The 27,979-nt window shown below is 36.7% G+C and overlaps 1 protein-coding gene across 1 annotated transcript in view; it reads right to left on the minus strand.

Annotated features, from left to right (window-relative positions):
- Window positions 1-27,486, minus strand: part of LDLRAD4 (low density lipoprotein receptor class A domain containing 4) — a 230,606-nt gene extending 203,120 nt beyond the window's left edge. The window contains exon 1 of the mRNA XM_053973174.1: window positions 27,356-27,486. The gene's annotated coding sequence lies outside the window, so the exon portion shown is untranslated. The remainder of the gene's footprint in view (window positions 1-27,355) is intronic.
- Between the last annotated feature and the right edge of the window lie 493 nt (window positions 27,487-27,979).

Raw genomic sequence — 27,979 nt, forward strand, 5'->3', positions numbered from 1 at the left:
ACAGAACGGTGCAAATAAACTTGCCAAACTTTCATCATCACTCCTTCGGAAACTCTGAGGGGGCCGATTAAATTGGCATTTTGTTTGACATGTACACAGAATGCGCTTAGCATGCAGAAAAAGTATGGCAATAAACCTTGTCTTAACAGCTGTGTTATTTTAGCTAATGATAAACATGTATCCACATATCACCACAACTTAAATTGGCGAGAAAAGCTTAGTCACCCCATGGAAACAGAGGCCATCACAACAGAGGAAGGTTTTTTTTTTTTTATTATTCCTTACTATGCAATTAATTGTCTCACCAATAAATACAAATACACAAACAGTTGTTCGAAATTAAGTACAATTTATTATCATTGTAGCTTATATTCTGTCTCTGACCTTGCTGCATCAATTCTTTACCGACTCACTCCTACCCATGGGCACATGTGTGCAATTATCACTGATCTCAGTGGAAGCTGTGATTGCGTAACTGAGCAAAGTTTATTTTCCAGAAAGTTTCCTTACAGTCAGAGTGCTTTGGAGGGCCAAAAGGCTCTTTTTGCAATCATTGTGGCTCATTCCATTGTGACTGCATTCAAAATGCAAAATACCTTGACATGTGAAATGCAGATGTTACCAAGCAAGACAGCATATTGATTTGGTTAAGCCATTTAATTTTGACAAACTGCCAAAACAACAATAAAAGAATTGCAAACCAGAAATATTGGAGATTTCAGCAGCAGCCTATAATGAACAGGGAGACAATGAGTACCCAGCAACCTCTAGGAAGGGATCGATGCTTTCCATGGAACTGCAGTGACTGGGAATTTCAGACATTACCCTTCGATTTTCTCTGAAATCTTATCTTTACAAAGTAAACAAACACAAGATAATAACCTTTAAACTTTCCACAGCCATTCATAAGGGGATTTGTTACTGCAGAACAGCAGCAGACATTCAATATCAGTCTCTTTTCAATACATGGTACCCCATGTATCACAAAAGTCCCTCTTTTAAAAGGCACAGGTTGCAATTCTCAAAATCACGGCACTTAATAAAATAATCAGGGTACCTCAGAACAATTTTCCAGTCTTTCTTTGGATTAAATTTATCATATAATGCATTGAGTCTGCAATTTGAAGTCTTAAAAAAAAACTAAATACTACCAAAAACACTGTGAAAACCAATATTCAAGTTTCAAAATGGGAAAATTACCATTATTTTCATCATTAAAAAAAAGAAAATAACAAAACTTAGGTCAGATTTTATGATACTTCATTTTTTATGTAACTGCAATCAATCTTATTTTGGTTCCTATGTTCATAAATACCTGAAGCAAGCTACCTATGAGAGAACTTTTAAAGAGTACGTGCTGAAAAATTATTGGACTCTACAGGTATGTTAACTAAATATTTTAAACCATCCTCAAAATTAGGTTAATAGCTACATAAAAGCAGATTTTTTCAAACCCAACTTTACATATCCATCTTCACTGAATTTAAAAAAAAAAAAAGTGTTTTATTTTAAAGGTTGGCAAACACCTTTTAATTCCTTGGAAACAACAGCATTTAGATTACATTACCTCCGTATCTTCTTCAATCATAATTGTATAATTTTATTACATTGGATATAGAAAAAGAATAAGAGGTATGTGCTGCTACATTACTCCCTGTAATTTTTTTTTTTTTTACAGCAATTTGCAGGACATCAAGAGTAAACACAGCACTTTGCAAACCACATAAGAAAGGTCATTACTCCAGAAAGCTTACAACTACAGCAAACAAATCAAGCACAATAAACCTTCCATTTAAAGGAGATATGAGGACATTCCTCTTTAACATATTAGTGTATCATCATTAAAGGGATCCCTAAGTCAAGCAGCACCAAAAGAGCACCAAAAATTGACAAAAAGGGACATGTTTTTTCCCTTGCCCTTCCTTACTCACAATGTAGATCTTGTAAACAGCAGGCAGATGCATATCAACTCACTTCTCCATCACAGGCCTAGAAGGGAAGGCATGGAAACACATTGTGCCAGAGACACAAGTGACACCTGTCCAAAAAAGTCATTTTTTTTTCTAATTTCTTTGATTAAAAAATCAAGTCCTTAATGCTCACTGCCGAGGTGTGCCCTCCTTTCAATTGAAAGAATCCGTTCCTCCATAACCCAGGAAATTTCCTTTCTGGCCTATGCAGAAATCAAACTATTTCCTTTCTGGCTTATGCAGCATCATCAAACTCCTCTTGCTACTTTTGAGTGACACACTTCATAAATCCTCACCTGCTACTGCCCACATGTCACCAGAATTTTACCCACACTTAAGAAAGCAAGGAGGCTTGAAAAAAACTGTGAGGGGACAAATACAACTTTGCATAGGCAGGACCCATTTAAACCTCTAGGTGTGTGTGGTAGCTCAGAGGTCAGTGGTGAAGGGTGGCTAGGGAGGTTGCCAGAGCCTAGAGCAGAGCCCTCCAGGAAGAAAAAAGATGGGAAAAGTAGGTGTGGTTCTGTCTAGAAATAAAATAAATATATTTCCTCAAAATTATGATTTAATCCTATTTTTCTTTCCACCACTACTCCCAAACTCAACCCAACTTTCCACCCAAAAAAAACACTGGAGAAGTCTACCATTTAGCTAAGTGAGAAAAAGTGAGAAAAAAAAAATAGGCAGTGGAAACACCAGTAAAGAGAAGGTAAAAATGCTCAACATATTTAGCATCAGTCAATTCCCAACAGTAACGTTTAGGAAAAAAATATTACTCAAAAAGATGTTCCTTTTAAGAAATTATTTCCAGAGATCACTGTCAGACTTAACAAATATTAAGGTTTCATTTATAATTGATTAACATAGATCATCTCTTTCTATACTCACTGCAGGCAATTAATTTTATATTATTAATCATTACAAACAAAAGGTGGCTATCAATTAGCATGGTGTTTTCTTTGAAAGATGTATAGGTGATAATTAATAAGGTATCAATACAACAAGGTGTCAATTGTAACTGTCAATTGCTTGCCCATTCATTAAAAAATCATTCCTGTGTTACTTGTGCATGACTATAAACCTGAATATAAAGTGTCATATTATTGCCTGACCTCCTGCCAATCCAACTGCCCAGGCTGCACTGCTAGGAGAAAATTACTGAATATGTTTTTTGTGGCTAAGTCAGGAAAATGTCTGGAAAATTTAATACTGAGGTTGGCTTTTGTTTAACAAAAGCAAATAGAGATATATTGCATTTCCCTAGTAACTCACTATCCCAATGCTTAGAGAAGAGGGAAGATAATTTACCAGGTGTACACATAAGTCTATGCTGAATTACAAGAACACTGGAATGAAAAGAGAAAGCTGCTGAAATGCAAGGGAAAAAAAAAAAAAAAAACATATAGGTAAAGAATCAAATAGCTTAGCTTGATAGTATGGGAGACCAGTTAAGAGTCTGGATCAGTCAATTACTGCAGGGAGTAAAGTTCTCCTGGACTACATTCAAGCTGACCAAATGGCCTATGCTAGGCAGAAGTGTCTTCCAGTACACCCAAATATTCCTTTTTGGACTTGCCATCTCTTGCCATCTAGTCAAGTATACACCCATCATGGTAACTTCCACCTCGTATGTACCCACACTACCTTAGATTTTATTTGCAACTTACTTCTGTAAATTCAAATTATTGTCAGGATCTTTGTCCTGACTGTTATCTAGTCTGTACTACTTTTTAAAGTTTTTGGGTCTTAAAATTATTCCCATTAGACAGCATTCTTCAAATATTGAACAAGTGAAACAAAGTGGCACAGTTTACTGAGTTTTCCAACAGAGCATATAACAAGAATTTAGGAAAAAAAAATTATATCTAGCACACGGGATACTGTTAGGAAGAGGCTTTATTTACTTTTACTACAAGCCAATGTCAGGTTTTATTTTGCTGCTGTTCTAAATTTGTAAACATTTTAAAATGCCACGTTTATCAAATTGTCATGGGATTAAAAGCTATGGTCCAACATAGTTATGTGTGATACACCATTCTTGGTGTACCAAGCAACAGGTAACGTGAATTATCTGTCTTTATGCCCCAGTGCATTCAATGAGACATCAAGTCCTAGGAGAAAGAGGGGCTTTGGTTCTACTTTATTTTTAAATTGTATTCTTAGACAAGAAGAAAATTTAAAAAGTTTATAAAATCAAGCCTTTCCTTTGCTCTCATAGTCTCAGTCCTTCAGAACAGTTGAGGCTGGATGAGGCCCAAGGCATCCATGACCCAGCATTGCTCCCTACAAATGTCAGAGAACAGATGTTTTAGAGCAGTGGAAAATAAGAGTACTGGAGATGCTGGTGGCTCTTTCACTGGGTTTTCTAATAACAGAAGACTTCAAAGACAGAGCACAAATGCTAAACAAGCAGCCAAGTGCATTGGAAGCAGCATTTGGCAGCTGAAGCTAGACAAATATTGTAAGAATGACCTTGTGTAGCACAGACCTAACAGAACTGCAAAGTGCTGCAACTTTAAGCAGTTGCACCAGAGGAGGTTTAGATTAGATATAAAAAAAAAAAATTCTTCACTAAAAGGGTGGTCAGGCACTGGAATAGGCTCCCCAGGGAAGTGGTTGAATCACCATCCCAGGAAGTATTAAAAAAAATGTGTAGATGTGGTGCTTAAGGATATGGTTTAGTGGTGGACTTGTCAGTGCTGCGTTAATGGTTAGATTATATGATCTTAGAGGTGTTTCCCACCCTTAACAATTCTCTTCAATAGAGGGAGATCCCTACAATTTATTTACATATACAAACAAGGACTGTCCTATAGGAATCCAGGCACCTTGCAGTTTGCACGGCACATAAATCATCTGGTACCTACTTTGTGAGCTTCTGAGAACAAAGTTAATTTCATCAGTGAAGCAGCAGCAGTGACCACACCAGAGCCTCAAAGAAAAACAGACAAGAAAATGTAAAGGTAAGATACCAAATTTGGAATTACCCAACCTACCAGTCTTCAACTGACATCAGGAATGGAAAAATCAAAGCCAAATAAAACACTGTGCCACTGGGCAGTGGCTTGCCAAACTTATATAAGCAACAACCGTGGTGCATAGAAACAATTAGTGAAGGATTTGCTTGAAAGATGAACTCTCATCTATCCTTTAAATGCTTAGCAATGAAAACACTGGTTGAACAGAAGAACGAACATTACTTAAACATATTCCTAAAAGCAGACTCAAAATGTTTTTCCTTTTGAAGCAAACATTTAGAGAACAGACCATTCTGGTGAATCAGAACTTCTAAGCTAACCAAGTGGGGTGAAGGAACAGTTATTCATGGAGAAATAAAATAGGAAACAAAAGGAGGAAGAGCATTTCCTCTTGGCAGAGTTCCGCTTCAGACTGTAGTCCCATAACTACAGTGAAGCGATAAACCTTTTCCTCACTAATTAGGAAACATCTCTTCCTCACAATAGAAAAAATGCCAGATCATCTGGAACTCAGAGATTTAGGTCTGAAATGACACAGTCTCCATGATGGACACATACTTTTGTAAATAATTAAGTCCAGGATGAGAGGTTATCTATGAACACAAATGTCCTGCAAGACACTAGAAATAGTTGACAAGTCTGATCTATTGCGTTACGGCTGAAAGTTTTTCTTAGATTTTCCTCTTTTTTTAGAGATATGAACACATTTTAAGTTTTACATATACATGATGGAAAGTGTTTTTTGATGGAAAGTGTTTAAGAACAACCAGGTCCCAATTTTAACATTGCAAGAGCATAACTGAAATGATACTTTAGTTGCACCTATTATTTAATGTTACATACACAAATTGTACACCATGCTCACAATATTTTATGAATTATATTAAATATTAAAAGCCTTAGAGGAAAAAAGGCATAAAGCTTTTAAGTAAGAGGGGAGAGTCAAATGCTCCTGTAAAATGTAACATTTTTAAAAATTAAAGGTAGATTTTTTTTGTTTTGGTTGGCAAATGGTCCTAGGTAACTACCAGGAATCGTTGCAAGAAGTGGAAGAGTTTTTCTCACTGGAAGGTAAAGAAATACAGGAAGCCTGGAAATGAGAATAAGGCAATTCCAGAACAGGTAACACACTTTGGGGAACACTGCAGTAGGCAAGAGTTGAAATCAGACAACCATCCTAACTCAAAGAACAGCCAGTTAAGTAAGGCTTTAAAGCTTTCAGCATTTGCTTTTCTTTCCCACTAATTTAAGACATTTTATCAGCCCTATTGATTCTACCCATTAAACTGTGGATTTTGAGATTGCAAAGAACAACAGAACTTTTCAGAGTGGAGTCCAGCCCCACGCGAGAAGGATGCAGCAGCTAACTCCAGCAGACGTGACCTTTCCCAAGCAGTATTATTCACTCTCTGCTCGCGGGCGCTTTGACACATTAGCACTTTGCGAGATCTCCAGGCAGTATTTTATCAGCAGGGCCCATCCAGGCATGATGTGCACTTTCACAGTGCATTAGCATATCCAGAGGAGGAACAGTGCAGACTGCAATGGCCTTTCCTTGTAGGACAGAGTTGAAGTGTGAAACAACATCACTGACATTCTCACTGACATCCACAAGCTCCTCTGCAAATCCAAAATTTATAAGCATGTAAAACCTAGCACTGTATAGGGAAGAGACTAATTTCCAGAGCACCTCACCTGTTAGTACATTCATCTTTGACCTTCTTATAGTCTTATATTCTGAAAAGTTCATCATCTTAACTTCTTCCTCCTTACCTTGCATGTTAAGAAAATACTGGTCTATATTCTACATACAAGCTGAATGTTGAAATTTAAAAAGAAATCAAATGTCATTGACAATGTAAACAGAAACCTTGCTTCTCACCTTACATCTGTACTGACCAGAAGTAACCCCGGTGAAATCAGTCAGCACAGGTACACAAAGAGAGGGAATCTGGTCCAAAGAGTAACATAACCCTTTGCACACAGACACAGACGCAACTCAGCAGAAGAAAGAGCTGAAGAACTGATCTGAGGCCTCACAGAGCAGTCTGTAAGAGATTTCTCTTCCTTAATCCCTTAATCAATGACCAGTTTTGCACTCAGTGTCTCTGGTGGCCACTGAATCCTGGTCATCTGAGCAGGGGATTCCCGCAATGCAAAAAGTCCCCGCACTGCTCAAATCACAAACAGCAATCTACAGTTACTCTAAACCAGTTTGTAGCACAAGAGCTTCGGGTGTAAAACTAGACTCAGACCTAGCTCATTATTATTAAAAACATTTCAAGCTGCTTCAAAATATAGCTTTCAAATTTTAGTAATGGAAAATTGTCCTTTCTCTTCTCTGTTTTATTAAACACAGCAAATGAGCAGAAACTTGGGCTACAAGCCCTTGGATCTGAGCACTTTTGTCAATGTCTGACTGCCTTCACCACTTTCTGAAGCACACGGAAGGCATTCCTGAGGAAAGATTAGTTTTGGCTTCACTTTGTCACACTTTGGTTAACTTGAAGACACAACATAGCTCACTGCTTGAAAAGGCAAAACAACAGGCATTCTTTAAAGTATTAGGATAAGGAATTTGGTTTAATGGTTACAATACTGAGCCACAGTCTTGTGGATCTGGATGTGACTTTTTCAGGAATACGCATTAATAGGAACACAGGAAGTTCTTCTTAAATAATAGATGCTAAACAAGGCAAAAGAATTTCATCCTACAAACAGAGGCAAACTGACTGTATCCCAAGTGTAACTGTGCTTCCCAAAGGATTTGCACCAAGAATTTACCTACTTAGTTGAACATTTTTTTAACCAACCCTCCTATTATAAAATCTAACTTTTTTTAAAAGGCATTTATGTCACCATATCATAGTATGATACATTTGACTCAATTAAGCAGTCAGAAAGAATCATGTTTATATTATAAAATTTTGGCTAATGTTACATAGAGAAAACAACTTTAATCTGCATAAATCAATTTCAAAATAAATATTGCAAGCTAATGTTCCATTTTCTTTTTTTCTGCATCTTTGTCTTTAGGCTTGAGCACTAAGTGATGAAGGAGTTTATCTCATACATAAGACACTAACACTAATCTACTCCCTCCCCAAAACATCAACAAAAGGAGCTATGGGTCATTGAGCCAAAAAATTAAATGCTGAAATGTACATCCAACAACGTTACCCTTCACTAGCAGATATCCTGTGGAGAAAAAAAAAAAGTCAAACAAATACACTTCTAACGTCTAGCCAAAAGAAAACATTCAGAAAAGAATAGGCTGAAATTCAGTCCCACTCTTCAAGGACGAAAGGTATCTTGTTACAGCTTCAAATCTTCCGTACTGTCTGCTTAAACACAGCTAGAACATGTGGAGAAAAATTTATGGGACTTTATCATGGTTGGCTTGGGGGAAGGAAGAGCTTTCTCCGTGAGGTCAGGCACAGGAAATTATTATCTTTTTTCCTTCAGCTTTTCCTCACACATTCTCTTCTACAGCTAACAGGGCAGTCATTTTACCCATAGAAAACTGACTGGCCAAAGCAGTTGTAAATTAAGGTTAACCCCCACTATAAACAGACTTCCACTTCAGTGAAAAGTATGCTATTTTCCACTCAAATTCCAGTCCACATTTCAGCTGTAGGTTCGCACCTGATTAGCTTCAAGCACCATATATTTGACAAAGTGTTGCAGTCTAAAGAAAAACACAAAAAAACTTGTAATTGTACTGTTACCCCTACTATTATTTTACTTTACAGGCCTTCTCCTTAAGGGGGCAGGGGAGACTGGGACACAGAGGAAAAAGCTTAATTAAATAATATAAAAATTAATTACTCTCCCAAACAAATTCATCGTGATTTTATCAATGGGAAAGAGACTGAATTTTAAAAGTATGTATTGTCTAAAAGCTGTCCCTGCAGTGTTCTCAGTTCAGCAGTTATTCATCCAGCAACTCCAGTCAAAGCTCAAGGCAGCAAGCTAAGAACAGGACATCACCAGCCTCACAGGAAAACGGAACTGGAAAACATTTTGAGGAAATGTTGGGGGAAAAATAACATTTACTAACTAAAATGAAAACAGAAAGATCAAACACAGCCACCATACAGTTCATCCTTTTCTAAGCCCAGTAGGAATTTAAGAGAATTTAAAAGAATTTCTTCATATTGAATCGGACAAAGCTGTGAGTAACTTCATTGTAGTTTGAAGTGGATTTAGGATAATTGCTGTCCAGAAAATTGATAGTTGGAATGGCTCTAAGCACAAAACCACAAGTGTTCTCTAGTCACAGAAAAGGAAAGAGCTAAAAGACATCATATGACATTTCAGATAGCTACAGAGAAATAGAAGGAAAAATAGGTACAAATGCTTGTAACTAAAATACATTTACTAAAAAAATATATCTAGGCCTGGAGTCATTAAATGGATGCATTAATAAGAATATTTATAATATTTTAAAACAACTTTCAAGTAATGCACTGAAGAAGACCAGAGAACAATAATCAAGGAATGATGAAAGAAAACACACATCTACTCAGCATCATTTAAACAGTTATGATAAATGAAATAAAATTTTGCTAGGCAATACTGCAAGAAATGCTATCAAACTTACAGTTCTACTGCCCACACTGGAATATTTTTAATCACTAGCAGGATAAATCCTGGGCACAACATAGGAAAAGAGAAAGCAGAAGATTCAAATTTGAAATGAAAAAAATTTATCATCCAGTCTATTTTCCTCATTAGTATTTCAGTATCTAATGCACTTAAGTTCAGGCTGGAGACAAGCAATTCTCATTGCCTGCCCTCCAAAATAATCTGATCTGTACATTTCTTTTTCTTAAAATTCCCTTTTAAATATAAATTCATTGTGATATATTTCCCTTAGTACATAGTAATATAGTAATGTGCTTCTATATAATCTGTCTTTGATCTACAAGTTTGACATGAATTCCTTAAATCAGAGTAGCATTTTAGGGGAAAAAAAAAAAAAAAAACAGCTTTGAAAGATGCATCATTTTTCCAGAGAATTCCAACAAACTTTGGACCTCATGTTTAACAAGACCAAACTTCAGCTGTATTAAAATGAAATCCAAACCTAGTATTTCACATTCCACCAAGAAGACGGAAAGGAAGAAGGACCACGAGAAGCAACCCTCTGCATGCATGAAAGGCACCCTACCACCACTACCAATCTCCTTTAGTCACATTAACTGCCAAGCAGCTGCACCCCCACCAAAAAAATCTCAACCAGACTAATCTCAGTTTATTAGACTTTTTCAGAGGACAAGATCTTTGGTAGCAGTTTGTCATAGCTCATACAAATATTTTAATTTTCCAAAAGAAAAGGAAAATGAAACCATCTCTCTGGTAATTAATACACAGTTCAATATAAAATATTAATGTACCTTCAAACACTGATTATTCAGAATTCTTTTTTGTAAGTGCTTTGAAATTTGAAGTTCATTTTGCACTAAATGTGCTTATTTCAGTTTCAGCAAGAAGACTGGTTATAAGCCAGCAACTGAAAAGTTAAATGAAACTAAACCAAAAAGTTGTATTACTTTCTTAAGTCTTCTATTTTCAGTGTATCGCCCTCTCTCTTTAACTTAATCCTCAAAAATATAATTAGACATTTTAGAACAAAGACCTTATGCTGAAACACAAGTTCTTCATCTTCCAAGGTTGTTCCTTGGTGTCACATTTTTATAAATTCTGTTAATGTCACACACTGTCAGTGCATGGCAAAGGTTGCTATTACAGCCTGGAACACCTCCCCAGTGAATGCAAACCCAGTGAGCCCCCAAGAACTGCCCAGCAGCCACAGTTTAATAAAGCAAGAGTCATGCCCTGATGACCAAGGCTTCACTTAAGAAACAGTAAAACACATGAGCAAGAGCTTCTCTGAGTTTTCAGTTAAGGGGAAAAAAACCAAAACCCTTCTTTTGAAAAGCTAGCAAGTCTAAAGCACAAATAAAAACTAGAAACTTGGCAACAGAGTAAGTTTTTATAGCAGAAGTGTAGAATTAAAGCAAGAGCATTCAAATTTGCCTACATCTAAAAGAGCCTCCTCAGAACCACGAAAACTCTATCAAGTGATAATTTGTTGAGTGTGCTTTAGCACTGCAATTTGTATTTAATTACAGTTCCACAGTTATTCCTTAGTTAAGCTATAATGCTCTCCAGGCAGAATGCATCTCACAAGCTTTATTGCATGCCAAGGGAAGAAAACCTTGCTTCTTCCATCACCAGAAGGGCAGCAAAATTTCCCATGAAGTCACTACTACGTTACAGAAATTGTACTTTTTAATATTACTTTTATATACTTGGACTGAAATTCATACATCACCTGAAATCAATGAAGATTTAATCAAAAGCTCAATTTGCATCTAGAGTCTAAGCCTGCAATAATAATTTAATATCACTGAAAATGTAATCAATTTCATAGGAGATAAACAGGGGGCAAAGGGTAATATTATCATAAAAACAGAGCAACTGCCATATTCAATCCTTTGGGATTCTTTAGATCCTGCTATACTAGACACTTATGCTTCATTTAATCAAGAACTTCAGACAACAGACGTAACTGTATGTTTCAGAAGCAAATCAAGGCCCATCAGTCTGTACATTTATAAAAAAACTTTCCCCACTTCCCTATCTGTGTCTTAGGCATTTGTTAAGCCTTGAAGCACAAGTTTTAATGTCTCTTCCAAAGAAAACTCTCAGTATTTTTGCAGTAATTGGCATTAATGTTAATATTTCCTATTCCAATGATGTCTCTTATTTGTTAGTGAGGAGAACATGATCCACACAGCAGCACATATGAAGTACAGAAGATACACAGTGTTCACACAAACACATTCAAATGATGAGCTGTCCAAAAATTAAAACAACTATTAACAATGAGGAAAAGTTCCAAGCTCAGAAAAATCTCAAATTACATTTTTCAGTTCTGCGACTGCAATTTCTTTCAAATAACAAAAAAATGCTAATGAATTTGCACTGAACTGAATTTAACACAAAACCAACACTCTGAACTTAGGAAGTGAAACACATCTTCAGTAATACAGAGAAAAACACACAGATAAAACCAAGAAAAAATAGGGAATGCATAAGGTCTCCTAACAACACAGGGGAAATATTCCCAGCTCCTTCATCACGTTTCCCTTACAAGACCACATCAGTCCTTCCTGCTCTAAACCAAACCCCATTTCAAAGCAAACTTTTCTATCATTAGGCTGTCATCAGTCAAGCTGTGCTCTGCTACAGAGAGTACTTTGTTTAAAAAAAAATTAAAGCCAAAATACCAGGTTCTGTGAATTTTCCTTAGAAAGGAGATCAAACTCATGACATCTTAACAAAGCCACATCACCAAATAAAATAAAACCTAAAGCAAGTAAAAGAAACAACTAGTTCATGAGATAATATAAGTTACTAAAAGCACACTAGGTGCAGATCTATGTCTGGAAATAGTTGCCAGCTACAGGATTTACATTTTGTACTAAAGTTCAAAACAGAACTTCCCTGATCTGTGTGCCAAGTTGTATAGGAAAACCAGAAAGCTTTGGTTGTCTCTGATATGCATCTGCCATAACTAAAAATCTGTTCTGCTAAAATATCACAGAAGCCACAACAAAGTTTTTTTCCATATATAGGCAGTGAGGGTCTAGTCATGTCAATACCTCTACCCACCTGCATCTGGGAGACCTCTTAGTATTCCTAGAGGAGATGCCATCATGCCTAACATTCAGGCTATATGGATGGGCTTGGACAAGTCTGTTTACTATATTGACTGTATGGGTGAGGAGCTGTAAAATGAGGTCAAAATTAAAGGTAAACAGAAAAGATTTAGTACTGTTTCATATTTAAAGTTACTTTTTAAAAATGAAATCTTTGTAAGATTTGCCTGTTAAACCTCAGAAATCTCACTGCTCTACGACACTGCTGACCCACTGTGGACCACTGGGTATTTATGTAAAAAATCCTTTCTTTTGTCATGTTTTAGATATTGGTTTTCCTGGTTCTTCTGAATTAGCTTAGACAAAAAGGCAGACCAGCTTGCAAGAGTGAAGGAGTCTAAGTGGTGCTGACTTTTTCACATTTCAAATGCAAATTATTTATTCAACTACACAATGCCAAATAATTTTTTTAAAACTTTGTAAAACACATTCCCACAGCTAACCCTTTTGTAAGTACAGAATGGAGCAACTATATTAAAAAGCTACCTAAAAATGTTATTTTCTTAGTACCTACGGCAAGTAAATTAAGGTTTATATGAGGTCATTTGCATAATAAATATAAAACCAGTATTAAATAGCAATAGCTTCTTCTAAAATGGCTTTTGACACTTCTTCCTCTGATTCAATGAACATGGTACATTGCACATAATTCTAAAGCAGCTACAAAGTCCTAAACACTTTTTCCATCAGAATAGTCTCCATAATAACTACAAAGACAACATTTAAGAAGCAATAATAATACATGCAAAAACTGTGGTTATATTTTCTAAGCTTTTATATTAAGATTTGACCTAAAACACCAATTAAGATAGTAGATATTCAGATGCTTACTATAAACAACAAAACCAGTATCATGTACAGAATTTTGGAAAGAAAACAGAAATTATCATTATGTAGGAGAGAACCTGGCTGCAGTACCCTAATACACACTTTCAATAAAGACTGGAGAGGAGGAGACTGGGACACCCCAAATTATCACAATATTATAGAGTCATTGCTTTATAAGCAAATAAACTGCATTTCTAAAGACAGAAGAAAAACTATACAAACTTTGTCAGAAGTTATTAAATGACAACACAACACTGTAAGTTAGTTAAGCTTCATGACATCATGAATCTTCAGTATTGTGTCCCTGCTGCTTTTCTGAACCAAACTGGTTGTGTGGATATGAATGAATAGTTCACATTTTCATATGTATTACCAGAGGACCAAATATTCAAGAGAGCCTGCAATTTGCTGGGACAACTGCAGGAAATGTGTTTTTCATCCATGCATATTCAAACACTGCTTTCTTTATAAACATTAATAGAAGTGTTGATGCATCTAAGACCTTTACACAAGAAGATACAAGCTGGCAGCAGTAGCAAAAACACAAGAGGTGTGGCTGGTATTAGAAACATGGATGTGAATTCAATTTTTCAAGATGATCCTTCTTTAAGAGTCAATTTTGGTTTTGCAATCCAGTAAGGAACATCATGCCTCATACCAAATTCAGGGGATAAGCTCTGCAATAGAGCTGAACAACATTTGTCTTCTCTAATCATGATGCCTTGCATTTTTAAGATTTACACTAATTAAACTAGAAAAGGTCACACAACTGAAAATGTTCATGATTTGGGAAAGACTTCATAACAAAATCTTTCCTGTCTATCACTAATCTTCTATACACAGTAACTGTCACTTTGATAAAGTGTCTCTGTCAGCCTGCTTGTGATTATACACAAGAAGCTTCAGCCTTTATCCGCTGGAAGAGTTCATGAGCTTTTTCTTGCAAACCTCAGTGAGACAGAGCCACAAAAGAGAGGAAGAGGAAGCAAAACCCAGCACTCCTCAGGATTACTCTGTCATCTGTTCAGGAAATAATTTCTTTGCATTTTAAGAACTTCAGATTTAAATGAAGGATTTCAGTACTGAAATTCCAGAATAAAAATATGTCTATATTTACACAGATAGGAAAAAGAGGAAACAGAAAATACCACCTTGGTTCTAATCTCAATCTTTGAAGATCAGCTGCAGGGTGATCTGCAGTTCTCATGTCTCTCTCTCCTCAGGGGTTATCTGATAATATTGTTATTCTTCCGATGTTTGAAACCTTAAGACCCTCTATAGAGGGTCCACTTCTTCCTCATCCCATATAGCACCTTGAAAAAAATGGGACCAGAAAGCATTAATTATGTCTTAAGACTCTGACAACAGCCAGTGAAAATGCCCTATTTCACATTTACAGATAACTGGTGAGAAATTGATATGTCTTTAGTTTAGTTAGGAATTTGAAAGGATATTGGGATTGAGCCCTGTGTTCTGAAGTCCTACACAAATCTGAATAATCTTCCAGGCATAACCCAGAAAGCTGCTTCCTCTCTGAATCTCTTCTTCTCCAACTTTTCTTATTATGTAGAAAACTTTTTCCCAACAGCCTGTTTTTTTCTCAGGTATTTAATGGGTCATTTGAAAGAAATAAAAAGATGAAGAGAAAAAAAATTCCTACCCTTCACATCACAGTGACTGCACAGGATCAGGAGGAAAGCCTGCATTGCAGCACAATTCTATCAAACCTTTGGGCCTTTCAAAGGCTGCAGTAATGCCTTCCTATTCCTGAAGGAGGTGGAAAAAAAAATAAAAATCACACAATCTAACCAGTCTGAGAACAGTGGGCTTAAGAGTAAGTGTTCATTCAGCACAGATGCTGACAGAGCAGGTGAAAATAAAATGCTTTTAGAACCTTTCACAATCTATTTCTGGATCAAGTTCCCAGCTTCATATGGTTTCCTGCCACTTTGAACTACACCTTAATGTAGCTACCTCTTCAAACAGTATTCAGTATAGCAGACACAAAGAAAAACTACAGAAAGTACCAAAAAAGCCCCACAACTACATATGAACCCAAGTACGTGCGTTGTTGCCATTCAGCCCAGACCCAGGAAGTTTTTCCCAGGGAAACAAACCTTAACTTAAATAACTCTTACCTGCTGTACAACATAAAAAGGAAACCAACAATCTAGCACCTTGTGTAAGGAAACCATATCCTTAAGCGGAGGAGCTAACATACATATATCAAAATATACTAGAAATCTCCAATAAACTCACTTCCAAGACAGCCATGCCATAGCTCTCTTTCAACAAAACCCAACAATCAGACTACAGCTACATTTCTTTCCCTTCTCATATGCAGGCTTTCAGGATATATTCCTCTTTTGTCCCAGTCCTCATCTTTTCCTTTTTCAATTAGGACACTACAGATTGCAAAGGCTAAGAGGAAGCATGCCTGAGCCAAAAGAATTTTCAGTCTAAAGAAAACTAGTACAAAATGAACTTCAGAACTGCAAGTTAAGAGGAAGTTGGTCAAATTCAGTGTTCAGAAAATAGAGCATAAGCCTTTCTGTGGGAAAGCTTCTCCATAGTAACTAAAACTGCAATCTGAGCATTGACTGACTGTCAAAAATACCCTCAATATAAAAACAAAGTACAAAAGCCTCTGAAAAGCGAGATATTTCAATGACCCAGAAAAAGAGGACAAGAGGAGGATCCTCTAAGCATTTACAATTTCTTTGCTGCTGATCTATTTTACTAGTAAGGAATGACAGAAAAAAAAATATAGCAAAAGATTAAATAGGTATTTAACATGTTCCAGGTAACATTATTATGGCAATTAGTAAATTGGTGGTAGTGCTTCTCCAGCAAGAGGTAGGATCAATGCAGCTGACTCTCAGCATTAGAATTAGGGATCAGACAACTGTTCATCCCTTAAAACTGCTAAGCTTTAAAAATTGGTCTGTATTTTTTCATGCTGAGTTTCTGCCTTGTCTTAATTTCTGAAGTATTTTAATTTCAATCAGAACAATTCAGTTGTTTAGTCCTTGTAAAAAAGACAGACTTTATAAGAAAAGTTTCAAAGACTGGTGTTTCCAAGAAAGGGTCTGGGGTAGTTTTGGATAATGAAGATACATTCTCTGACCCTCAGGATAATTTCTAAATACATCTCACACATCTTTCCAGATTGCTTATTTTTTTTAAATACAGCTAAGGCCCTAAAAGGGTCTGATCTGACCGACCATTCCTTCTTTCCCACTCCACAAGGAAGAACTCCTGAAGAAACGTACACCACCATGGAGAGTAAAGCAGCCCAAGGAAGCAGTCATTGTCACAACTATGACTGCCTCCTGTAAGCATCAGGACAAGGTATCATCAGAACTTTTTTTTTTTTGCAAACACACATAGTAAGGAATCTGCTTTTAAAGAGGGGACTGCTTGTAACACTGAAGACCAAAATTCTAGTGGAACGATATTTCAAAATTCATGTGTGCGAACTGTTTCAGCCACTAAAGCATTGCACCCTGATAAAGTGTACCTCTATCCAGAGTGATCACATTGTGCTTCGAGGTTTTTCTTAGGATTCCCAGCAAAAAGGAAACACCACACACATGCCAGTCACCAGGCCACCACAGGAATGAGAGGCACAGCCACTACCATTAACCTGGCACATCCTACAGAACATTCCCCAGTAACAAGGACAGTAGGGAGAGGAAGCTTGCTGCAGCTCCAGCTTGCCTTTGCCTCCCTTCTGTAGCGAGGCAATGAGCATGAAAAAAATTGTTACTGTCATTTTCCCTACCATAAAAACCATAGTAAAAATCATACTAAATGATAGGGAAAAATGAACTATGGCCAAGAACACTCCATTAAGTCGGCACTCTGAAAGTCTCACAGTTTCTTTTTGCTTAATATTTTGTACATTACAGCAAGTTTCCCTAATAACATACAGCTCAGATTCCTACATTTCCAAGGCCTTATTAAATTAGCATAGGTAAATATGAACATTTTCATATGGTATTAAAGACAAATATTCAGAATTGCAAGTGAAAATAAAATCACATCTGACCCTGTACTTAAAATACAAGCAATAATAAACTTGATTTATTAATATTACTGAAAAATAAATTACATGTTCATAAATTAGGTATCTCTTGAACAATCAGGAATTTTTATCCAAAACATTGGGGGATAATGTGGAAAGAAAATCTTTCCATTTATTATGAAATTGAAAACAAACCAAAAAAAAAAAAAAAACAACCCACACCACAGGCAACTGTATTTTCCCCAAGATCATTAAATATAATCTTGAAACAACTATCCAACCTTCAAAGAATTTCTCTACCCTAGCTGAAACCAGGACAGAAACTTTGCTATTTTTCCTTGCAACTGATTTCATTTGAGAACTTCCTAGCCAAGAAGAAAATGTGATGCAGCATAAAATCATGCAAAATCAATTAAACCTATATAATTATCAGTACATCCATTTTTTTAACAATAAATTGTTCAAAATTTCAAGAAACTGCAAAATAAAATCTTGATGAATTTTCCTTAAAAATCCATGATTGTTTTCCTGCTCTGTACAAGTTGTAATAAATTATCCTCAGCTTCAAAATAGTTCATTCCTGTGAGACTGGTTTCAGTTTCAGGATTGCAACTGTGTGGTAACCGCTTCTCTTTCTGTTGTTTTCCATTTCCAAACGTAGGCTTTGATCCCCTTGGTCTTGCTGGTAGAGCAGTCGCCTCACACACACAGTCACTCTTTGAAGCCTTCCAACAGTGCCAAGAAAGAAGCAGGCTATGGCAGCAGGCTCAGTATTCTCTGGTTATGCAACAGATTAGATCATTATCAACAAAACTAGATGCCTCCAGCAGAGAAAAGAAATGGGGAATTTGAGAGCAAGTTTTTCTTTACTTTTTGTATTAAGGGTGGCTGCTTGGTCAGTTTGAAAGGACGAAAAAGTTACCTGCAATTAAGAGCTGGTCATATCAGATAAGATTACACGTCAGAGAAAAGCTCTATAATAAATATTGCTGTCACATTTACCACTCAGTTCTGTTCCTTCCTTGGCACCAAAGTTTTCCCATTCGTTGTGTAATGCAAAAGAAATACTTGGCTCAAACTAATGCAAATAATTTAAGAAGCCTGATTTAGCCACGTGGATTTCATTCCCCATAGATGAATGACCATGTGCCAGTGGGATGCAGGAGAAGGGTCTGAATTCTCACATACCTGCAGAAAGAATCTGTGCTTCTTATCTATGATAATATTCATTTGCCCACAGCCTGTGTATGTGGATGTCCTACACATCTGTCACATATCTGTCTTCTCTAGTTGTTCCAACAACTTTTAAATCATCAATTAAAGATATTTCAGTTCAGACTTCCACTTCAGTTAAAGGATAAAGCACCTACTGATTGGGCATGCAGTGAAGATAGGGATTTTGAGCAGAAAAATACATACAGAGTAATTTCTTAAGGGAATGCCTTGTATAGCTTCATCTTACAGATAATTTGGTGAAGTGCTACACTGCATGAAACAAATCCCCCGAGTCAAGTTCTGACAATGAATGTATAGTGAGAAGGAGAGATCAGAGACTATCGAACAGATTAAGCAATTTACTGTTCGTATGTAAGAATTCAGTCACTGAGGCTTACAAATGCATGCAAATAAAACCAAAAGACTTTGAGAATCCTAACTAAAAACTTTATAGATTCTACAAAAGACATTAAGAGTATTTAGATACTGGTTATAGGAAAAAAGTAAGTACAAAACAGTTTAATATAGAAAAAACTATATGGTTACTCTTAATAAGAAAGAATATTCTTATAGTGTTTCAGTGTGTTAATTCTAGATCATTAGACATTTTTTAACTTAGAAAGCACTACAGAAGTTGAGTTTTGCTTTTCAAGTTCCCACAAAACAAGCACTAAAAGTATTGTGCATCTGGTTATATTACAAGATGAATGTAACTCTTAAAATTACATTACCCAATAAAAGAAATACTATTAAGAACGGCAGAAGTTACATGATCAGTGTAATTTGTTTACAAATGCATATTATCATGAGATCATCAGTAGCTTAAAGAAAGTCTAGAAATTATAAGCTCTGTGTTTTGGGCTTTACTTGCAGGAGATACTTTCCAGACATGAGATTACTCTGTTTTTTGGGGTTTTTTTAATTATTTCTTATACATCTGGAAAATATTAGGTCAAATAAATTATAAGCATAATAATGAGCTCTTAGTACTCACTTGTTACTGTCCTTGCTTGATATTATAACTGAAGGATCAGAAAGCCATGTCTCCCTTTCTCTCTTAAGCAATCATACAATACTTTATTGTATGACATGACTCGAAATGTATGACATGTTTCTAAAAACACAGACCTAAATAAAATCAGGTGTTTAACTGGACTGCTCTCATCTCTATCCCATGGTCACTAATAATTAAAAACTACATATGAAAAAAATAACTGGCATTCCCCCCAAATCATGCCAGAAGAAAAATCACTGATGAGTCAAGCTAGTCTGTAAGTGGGACACAAAGTATGATTCATAAGTCATTGCTTTGGGTTTAATTCTTGAGAGAGAAAAAGCTCCATCAATAACATCAGACAGAAACTGAAACTCCCATTACAAAAACCTAACATTAAATTCAGTGTGGCTTTTCATTCTGAATATTTCTGTTATGTGTGTTCACCACAAGGGTTTGAAGCCACAACCAGTAACCTTCAGCAGCTCCTGCAGGCAGTGAAATCTTGCAGAGGACACTGAGTGTTATGGGCCACATTCCTGAGCTGTCTTCTACACAGCTGCAGGGCACAATCTCTGTGTCCACCAGTGGGGCAAAGGGAATGGGACCTTTCTGACTGAAACCACAAGAGAACACTAATTATGGTTCAACTCAGTCATTGCTAGCATCAAGTTTATCAAAGCAGATGAGAGTCACTTAATTTGCCTTTTTTTTTTCCAAATGTAATATTTAGGCAAACTGGACTACAACACTAAAAAAAGGAGATGAGTCCAATGAGATTATGGCAGAGGAATCAAGAGGAACTAGAAGTACCACCACTGCTTTCAGACAACAGAGAAGATACTAAGCACTATGTCAAAATAACCTCTGGGCCACAGCTTTGGTAGCAAATTGGGTTTTCAAGGGCATTCCCCCTCCTCTGCACTGTATATTTATCTCATGTCTTTCTTTCAGCCCACAACCAAAAACAGAGGCTTTGTGCAGTAATTCCATATTAGGCCCAAAGGACATTTATGAGGAGGATATTTTTAATATTTAAAGTACAGTAGAATATATACAGAATTCTAGACCAATAAAGAAACAAAAAATAAAGACCAGGGAGCATTTTTTCTTTAAGGAGGTAATAATACAGTAAAAGAATCTATAAAAACCTTCTTTCAAAACCCTGTATGACCTTGCTATTCACTCACATCCTTCAAGCTGACCACTGAAAAAAATATAAAGTAATATTCATTTTCCCATATGTTTATGGCAGTCCAAATGACAGCTCTGACACTGGAAATAGACTGGCAAAATATTTTATTTATCTTTAACCCCAGCTATGAAAAATGTGAGAACTCAAAAAAAATTTAAAAGCCATGCTGCTATTGGACATTTCAAAATTTAATCATACATCATACTTGTACAGCAGAAAACATGCAACAAGACTAAACTTCTAAAATGTAGCTGGATATAAATGCATGCTGCTTTCCCTGTACTGTCAGCTAGCAGGTCTTTAAAGGAAGATTATCAAAGGCACTCCAATCACCGTGATGTGAAGACAGAATAAGTGAGCACGACCTTGAGTTCTCCCTTTGTATTTCATTGCATTTTTTTAAGTATTTTTAAATCATCCAAACGGTAAGTACTAACATGGCCACTACTGAATACACATGCTTTTGAATAGGATGATGAAAATTACTTGAATGAATGTCTTTTGGCTTATGTGCTCATTTACATTCCTCTCAGGAATAATATATTAGCAATGTCACTGCTATGAACAAGTAGGTGACATATCAATAACTATCATCTATTAATAAATACTTTACTCATTCCATGAGGTTAATCTTCATATGCACCCATGAGGCAGGAAATTATAGTCAGTATTTCCCCTGGGGATGCTAAAGTCATGTTATAGACTGTCCTAGTCCATGCAGTGATTCAGGTGTCAAAGCCGTAAGTAACAAACTGTCAGAGACCCTGCCTCCTGAATCAATCACTGAATTTTGCCCATCTGATGAAAGAAACTATAAGAATCATGCTGCTTTATCATAACTGAAATTTAAAACTGATATTTATCAAAAGCTGTTAGAAGCTTAAAGATAAACTTGCCATTAAAAGGGGAAACAATGAAACCGCCATGATTTATCAACTGGTCTCTCCTTTGTCTTCCAAGGACATATGTGTGATAACTGCTAGAAAGTTACTGCTCCCTCAGATTAACACAGACCTTTATTTGGAATAAATGTCTTTTATAAGGAACTTGAGAATGTTTTCTCTCTCCAAATTTATTGACTTCTCTTTACCTGGCTCCTAGTCTTCAAATACTCCCTGGAATGTGAACAGAACACTTATCATATGAGATACTGCTAGTCTTGCCAAGAAAAGCAGGAGAAATATTGAGTTTAAAAAAAAAGAGAGAAATGTTTTGTTGCACAACACAAATCCACTGCTCATTTTCCTAGCTTGTTTCTAATAAAATTAATAAAGCAACAAGTAGGTAGGCACTCCTCTACATCTACAAGAGTTTAGTGATTGCCTTCAGAAAGGGAAAACTCTTGTGGTACTCACAAGCTGCAAGAGCATTATAAAAGTAAGATTCTATCCATATGTTAAATTTTTATTTCCAGCATATCTGTCTTAGCTCAGTAAATGTTTTTAAACTTACCAGGACACCAACTTGGAGAACTCACTTTACAACTAGTAGGAATTGCATGAACAAATCCCTTAGCAAGCTTTCAGATCTCTACCTATGAGTTGAAAGAAAAATCAGGTTGCAATTCTTGCAAGATTTCAAGGAATCTGGAATGTCACTTGTCCAAACCGCCCCCCCGCCCCGCCCACGACATCTACCCTTAATGTGTGCAGCAATGCATTTCTGTTATCACCCAGAATCCAGGAGGTGAGAATGTGAGAAATAGTGAAGTTCTAATGAATTTTTTTAAAATTGGTTAGGAGCTCAGCATGGAGATTTGAATGGGTTCAGGGGTTTGTGAAGATTCCTTCCATCTCAATTGTCAACTGCCTGCTCGTGCTGAACGTACTGATGAGGAAATCCTCAGAGCATGCAGCAGCAGCCCACTGCAGGGACCTACGTCATTGGAAATGTTCCAAAAAAACTTTGGTGCCTGAAGAGTTCTTTCCTTTCCACAAGTTCCTTAAGATAGAAGGAAATTAATGTGGCAAGTTCTGGTAAGCACAGACAATGCCACTTTTCTGTATTACCTCACCCAAGAACACCCACTTGCTCAGTTTTCAGCTGACTGAAGACCAGCTTCTTCTAGCACAGCTATTTCCTCCTACAGGGAACACTCATTTCCACTGTTGCTCTAACAATTAGAGGACAACACTAATCACTGCAAGTACTACAGGCCTATATACCCCATCACACACACACAAAACACTGCTCATTTCTACCATGAATTTCCAGCTTAAAGGGGAGTAGACAAATCAATCTTTATAAAGTCTTGAACACAGCTCTCAAAGCATATTCTTCCATAAGAGCTGGGCCAATACAAATGTTATTAAAAGCAAAGGGAAGGGGCTGGATTACCAATGGAATTATATGTTATGAAAACCATACAAGCAAATGTCAGTCTTGAAACAAAATACCAATTTAACTGTCCTCTGTGTAGGCAAAAAAGCAACCAGTAACATATTCCTTGATGAAAAACACTCCTTCTAAACTGAAAGCAAGACTAATCTGAAAATACAGGATTAAACAGTTCACCTTGTTTTGTGGAGAGTTTCACTGAGCACAAGAAGAATATTCCCTTGTGCTTTATGCAAGGGTGTTTACAGGACAAGACTGAACTGCTGAGCCATTATTTTACTTGTGGCTCAGGAATCATTCCAAAGCAAACATGAGAGAGAATACAGCAACATATATTTTCAAAATTAATCAAATGCATAATAAATTTTAAGCAATGAAATTCTGAATTTTGTCAAGGTTGCTGAAGTTCAGCTCTAGCCCTTCAGTCGATCATCAAGATTATTTACTGCCTTGCTACTACTCAGTACTGACAGACAAGTAACCCCAAAGTCACTATCACACAGCTCAAGGGCTAAATACTTCTTCCAGAAGTAAATATTTCCAGAAGGAAAACAAAATCCTGTATATTGCTGAGAGTACAAATAAGCAAACAATACAGGAAATCCACACTTTTCTGTTCTAAATACAACATTTTTCCATAAAGGGATATGTTTGCTCATATGTGAGAAAGGAGAATGAAAGTAAAGGTCCCTTATCTTTATTTCCACATGGTGGTAGCTAATCCAGTGTATGTGACAAAATGGGATCCAACAAATCTGATCTACTAAAGTGAATGTTCTGGAATCTCACGCTCATTCCCCTATCTCAGGAGTCAAAATTATTTTTATCTTCTAAACAAAAAATTATTCTATGCTTATGAGTGTGCACAACATTTAAGACTGTCTCTTCATCTTTCAAATTCTTGCTTAAAAACTACCTCTTAAAATTTTCCACAGTATTTCTTGCTATGTAGATAAACAATTTCTCACGTGTCAATGTCAATAGGGCAGTATTTGATATGACTTCCTCCAAAAGCAAGCCAATCACAAAAAAATGTGTAATATTTAGAAGATGCATGTGCTCATGATGCTTTATCTTCTCTTCATTTATGAGAAATTCTGAAATATGAGCCATCCACTATAAGAAACAACCTCTAACAACAAGAATTTAATCTACCCAAAATCCTCCTCGAGGGTCTCCAGAGAACCAGGATGACCCAGCATTTCATGGCACAGAGTCCAAACCACTGAAGCAAGCACAAGCCAGATCGGAAGAGTTAAATAAAGCAGCTAAAATTCAGCAGCCTCACGAGCTATTCCAGACTACGGTTACTGTAACCTACACTGGGTGTCCTCTGCATAAGCACCAGTGTGACTTTGTGCACTGCTGAGACTCAGTCTGTTGCAACTGGCATAAGTTGCCACAGGCGAGTAATCACAAGAAACTGACCTTGGCAAAAGCACATTTTACACTTCACTGCTGTTCAACTGTGTTATACTAAAGAGAGAGCAAGTGAGCACAAGCAGAAGGGGGAGGGAGAGAGAACAAAGGGGGATAGACAGCATAAAAGTGAATGTAGCCATTTTCAGCTTTACCTGCTTTTAAGATTTTAAGAGAGGTACATCACACCTCCAATGCACATCACAACCTACACATAGTTACATCAATTCTGCATGGTATCATTTTTAAGCCATCAGGGTCTGAGGAAATTTTTGGAGGGGGAGGAAAAAGAAAGGACACTAAGTACTAAATTAGAAATTAATATCTAGAAAAAAATTTCCCAACAAGGAGGAGGAAAGTATAGAAGACAATTACAACTTCACATTTTCTTACCACTGGATTAATGCATAAATGAGGATTTTTAAATTGTTCCTTCTTCCTGTTTGGCTACACCTGTTGAAAGTACATTTTTGAATCAGCTGCAGCTAATAAAGCCTAAATGTATTCCATGAGGTGTGCAGCAAGATGTTTTAGTCCTAATTTTTAATATTTCAGCTCAACCTTAACTTCAACTCTCAACAGCCTGGCAGCAATTTGCAGGAATTAGTATGGTAAAATCCCCACTGCTGAACATACAGTTGTGTCTGGCTTTTCTCAGCCATCTTTGGTCTCCAATGGTTTGAATCAGTTATTTCCTGCAAAATAATTTTCTTTGTTTCTGCATTACTTTTCTTTGGTATTGATTACTGCATCTCCAAAGAAACAGGACCTGGCAAAGCAAGATGGCACAGGATCCCATCATTAGTGCTAACCCACATCCTGCCCAAATTTTACAGCAATTTTAACACAAGGATCTAACCTTGAGGGTATGCTGGGTTTCCAGGACATTTGCTGGTTGAAGCAAAACACGCAGAAGCTTTGTACGAGTTCCAAAATACCGAATCACTCTCCACTTGGGAAGTGTACAAGGTATGCAAGTCTAGACAAAATAAAATGAGACCACATGCATTTTGTATCTGCTTCCTTACCGCTCTTAGGTCAGTGGCCTAAGAACTCGATGCAGCTTCTCTTCCAGATCTTGAAGTCTGCTCTTCTCCCGTGCAGCAGTTTCTCTATTCCTCATCTGGTTCCATAAATAACTCAAAACCCTGCTACAAAAGCCAGCCTTTGTTCCTCTTAAACTTGCTAACCCTTCACATCTCTGTCTTCACGAAGTCTCCATTCCTCTACTAAAACTCCCCATCGTCCATCTCAGTCCTCTAAATGTCATTACTAGCAGTAAACAGAAGTGACTTTTTTTGGACACAGCCACGTTGTTACCTTGAACCATTCCCATCTGACAGAGTCTTGTTATGGTATAATGACCTCCCCTGTCACTGGCCAGGGAGATACAAGACTCAGCCCTGACAGCAGATGGCTGATTCGCACACACTGACGCTCAGCAACTCAACAATGATACCATCACGCCTAGCCTATGAATTATGAAAACAGCAATTCTATGAAGCATGACCTAAAATTCCAAGGGACTGAAGTATTTCCAAGTCTGAACTTCAGTTCTGGGTCAAAAAGGTGTCAGCTGTGGATCTGCAGAATTTTAATCATCTCATCAGACTGTAGCTCTGTCTCTCACAAATACATGATGTTTGTAAGGCCCCCAGGCATACTTCCTGACACTGAGGCACGACTCTGTCACAGAGGGCTGGACCGGCCACAAAAATACTCACTGCTTCTGTGAAGTGTGTGAGAAATTCTTGCAGGGTCTAGACAGAGAATAAGCTGATGTCTGTCACATTTTTCTGACTGCACTTGGGCACAAAATAGGCTTATTAAAATTTTCATTTACTAAGTCCTATAGTAATTAGTTATAGTAGATAGAAAAAGATAAGCTGAAAAGGGCACAGTAGTTCTGCAACAATTTCTGTGGTCCCTCAGGCATGGCTACCTATGGTCAGCATTTCTCACAATGCCATGCAGCAAAAGAAAGAAAAGGGTAACAAAAAAAAAAAACTGATAGGTACTCATATCCAGGAAGAGCAAATCTTTGCTTATACTAGGCCAAAAGTTAGCAGATATTTATATTACGCAAGAGCACCCTCGGCTGAATGTAAGGATCTGACACCTCTTACTTCTTCAATGCATATCCTAAACAACAGGTTAGTTAGTCTCTCTCTTTGCAGCTCCCTCTGGGTCTCCCAAACCACACCATATTTTAAATGTATGTGTCAATCAGTACTGCTTGAGTCATTTGACTTTATAGTTCACTAGCTAGGATCTCATTTTTAAGTAATTTTACTCATTAGGCAGAACAGAAACATTAACTGGGTCTTCCCCATCCGTACAAGTAATTACCAATAGGCTGGCTACTGTGAGCATCTCCCTCCTCTTTCCTCTTCATTTGCCACCTCCTCCATATAAGAGAATTGCTTGAAACCGGTATATTTCCTCAAAATATACAAGGCTGACAAATCAAAATCTTTTAACATCTAAAAATTACTAGGAAGGTTTAGCTATAGAAATATATATATGGGTATGTATCTATACAAAGTATCCAGAAGATGACGATTTTGTGGTGTACTATGGCTGAAGTGTTACTAGAATGGGATTCATTTGACCAAACTATTCCTCTACTGGAAAAAGATCAGTTTGTTTGAATTACATTTACCTTTCTCGAAGTGTTTAAGAAAGAAGTCTCGTCTAATTTAAACTCATCCAATACAACATAATGATATCCTTGAAGTCGAGAGAATCAGGAGAGTCTTGCTTTTCCTTCTAGTTGTGAATATTGAGTGTAATCTAGAAGAAAAAGAAAGTGGGAGAAAAAAAAGTTTGGCAGGCAATCCATTATCTTTTCAATGGGTCAGTATTTTCAAAATCCTTACAGAAAATGGCCCTGACTCCTGAAGTTTAAAACAAAACCAAAACCAAAACCAAAAAAAAAAAAAAAAAAAAAAAAAAAAAAAAAAAAAAAAAAAACCATCTTGAAATGCTTTGCATATTCTGCTATACATTTAAAATTACTATCAGGGAATTTATAACTTTTTGTTAGGACCTATGGAAGAGAAAGGCTACAGTCTCTCTGATGTGAAGCACTAATACACTTCACAAAGCTAGTAGCAAGTCTTGAAACAGAACTAAAACTATGAAAAACATAAAATATCCTTTTCTCCTACTAGACACTTCAATTAATCAATAGCTATTGGTGAGTAAGTTAAGTACGCAGCAGCTTTGTTGAATAAGCATGCTTTAGTCTGGAAGCAGCTGTGAGAAGTTCACCGAATTTTATTCT

This window comes from Vidua macroura, chromosome 1 (assembly GCF_024509145.1).
Source record: "Vidua macroura isolate BioBank_ID:100142 chromosome 1, ASM2450914v1, whole genome shotgun sequence".
In the NCBI taxonomy this organism is placed as follows: Eukaryota; Metazoa; Chordata; class Aves; order Passeriformes; family Viduidae; genus Vidua; species Vidua macroura.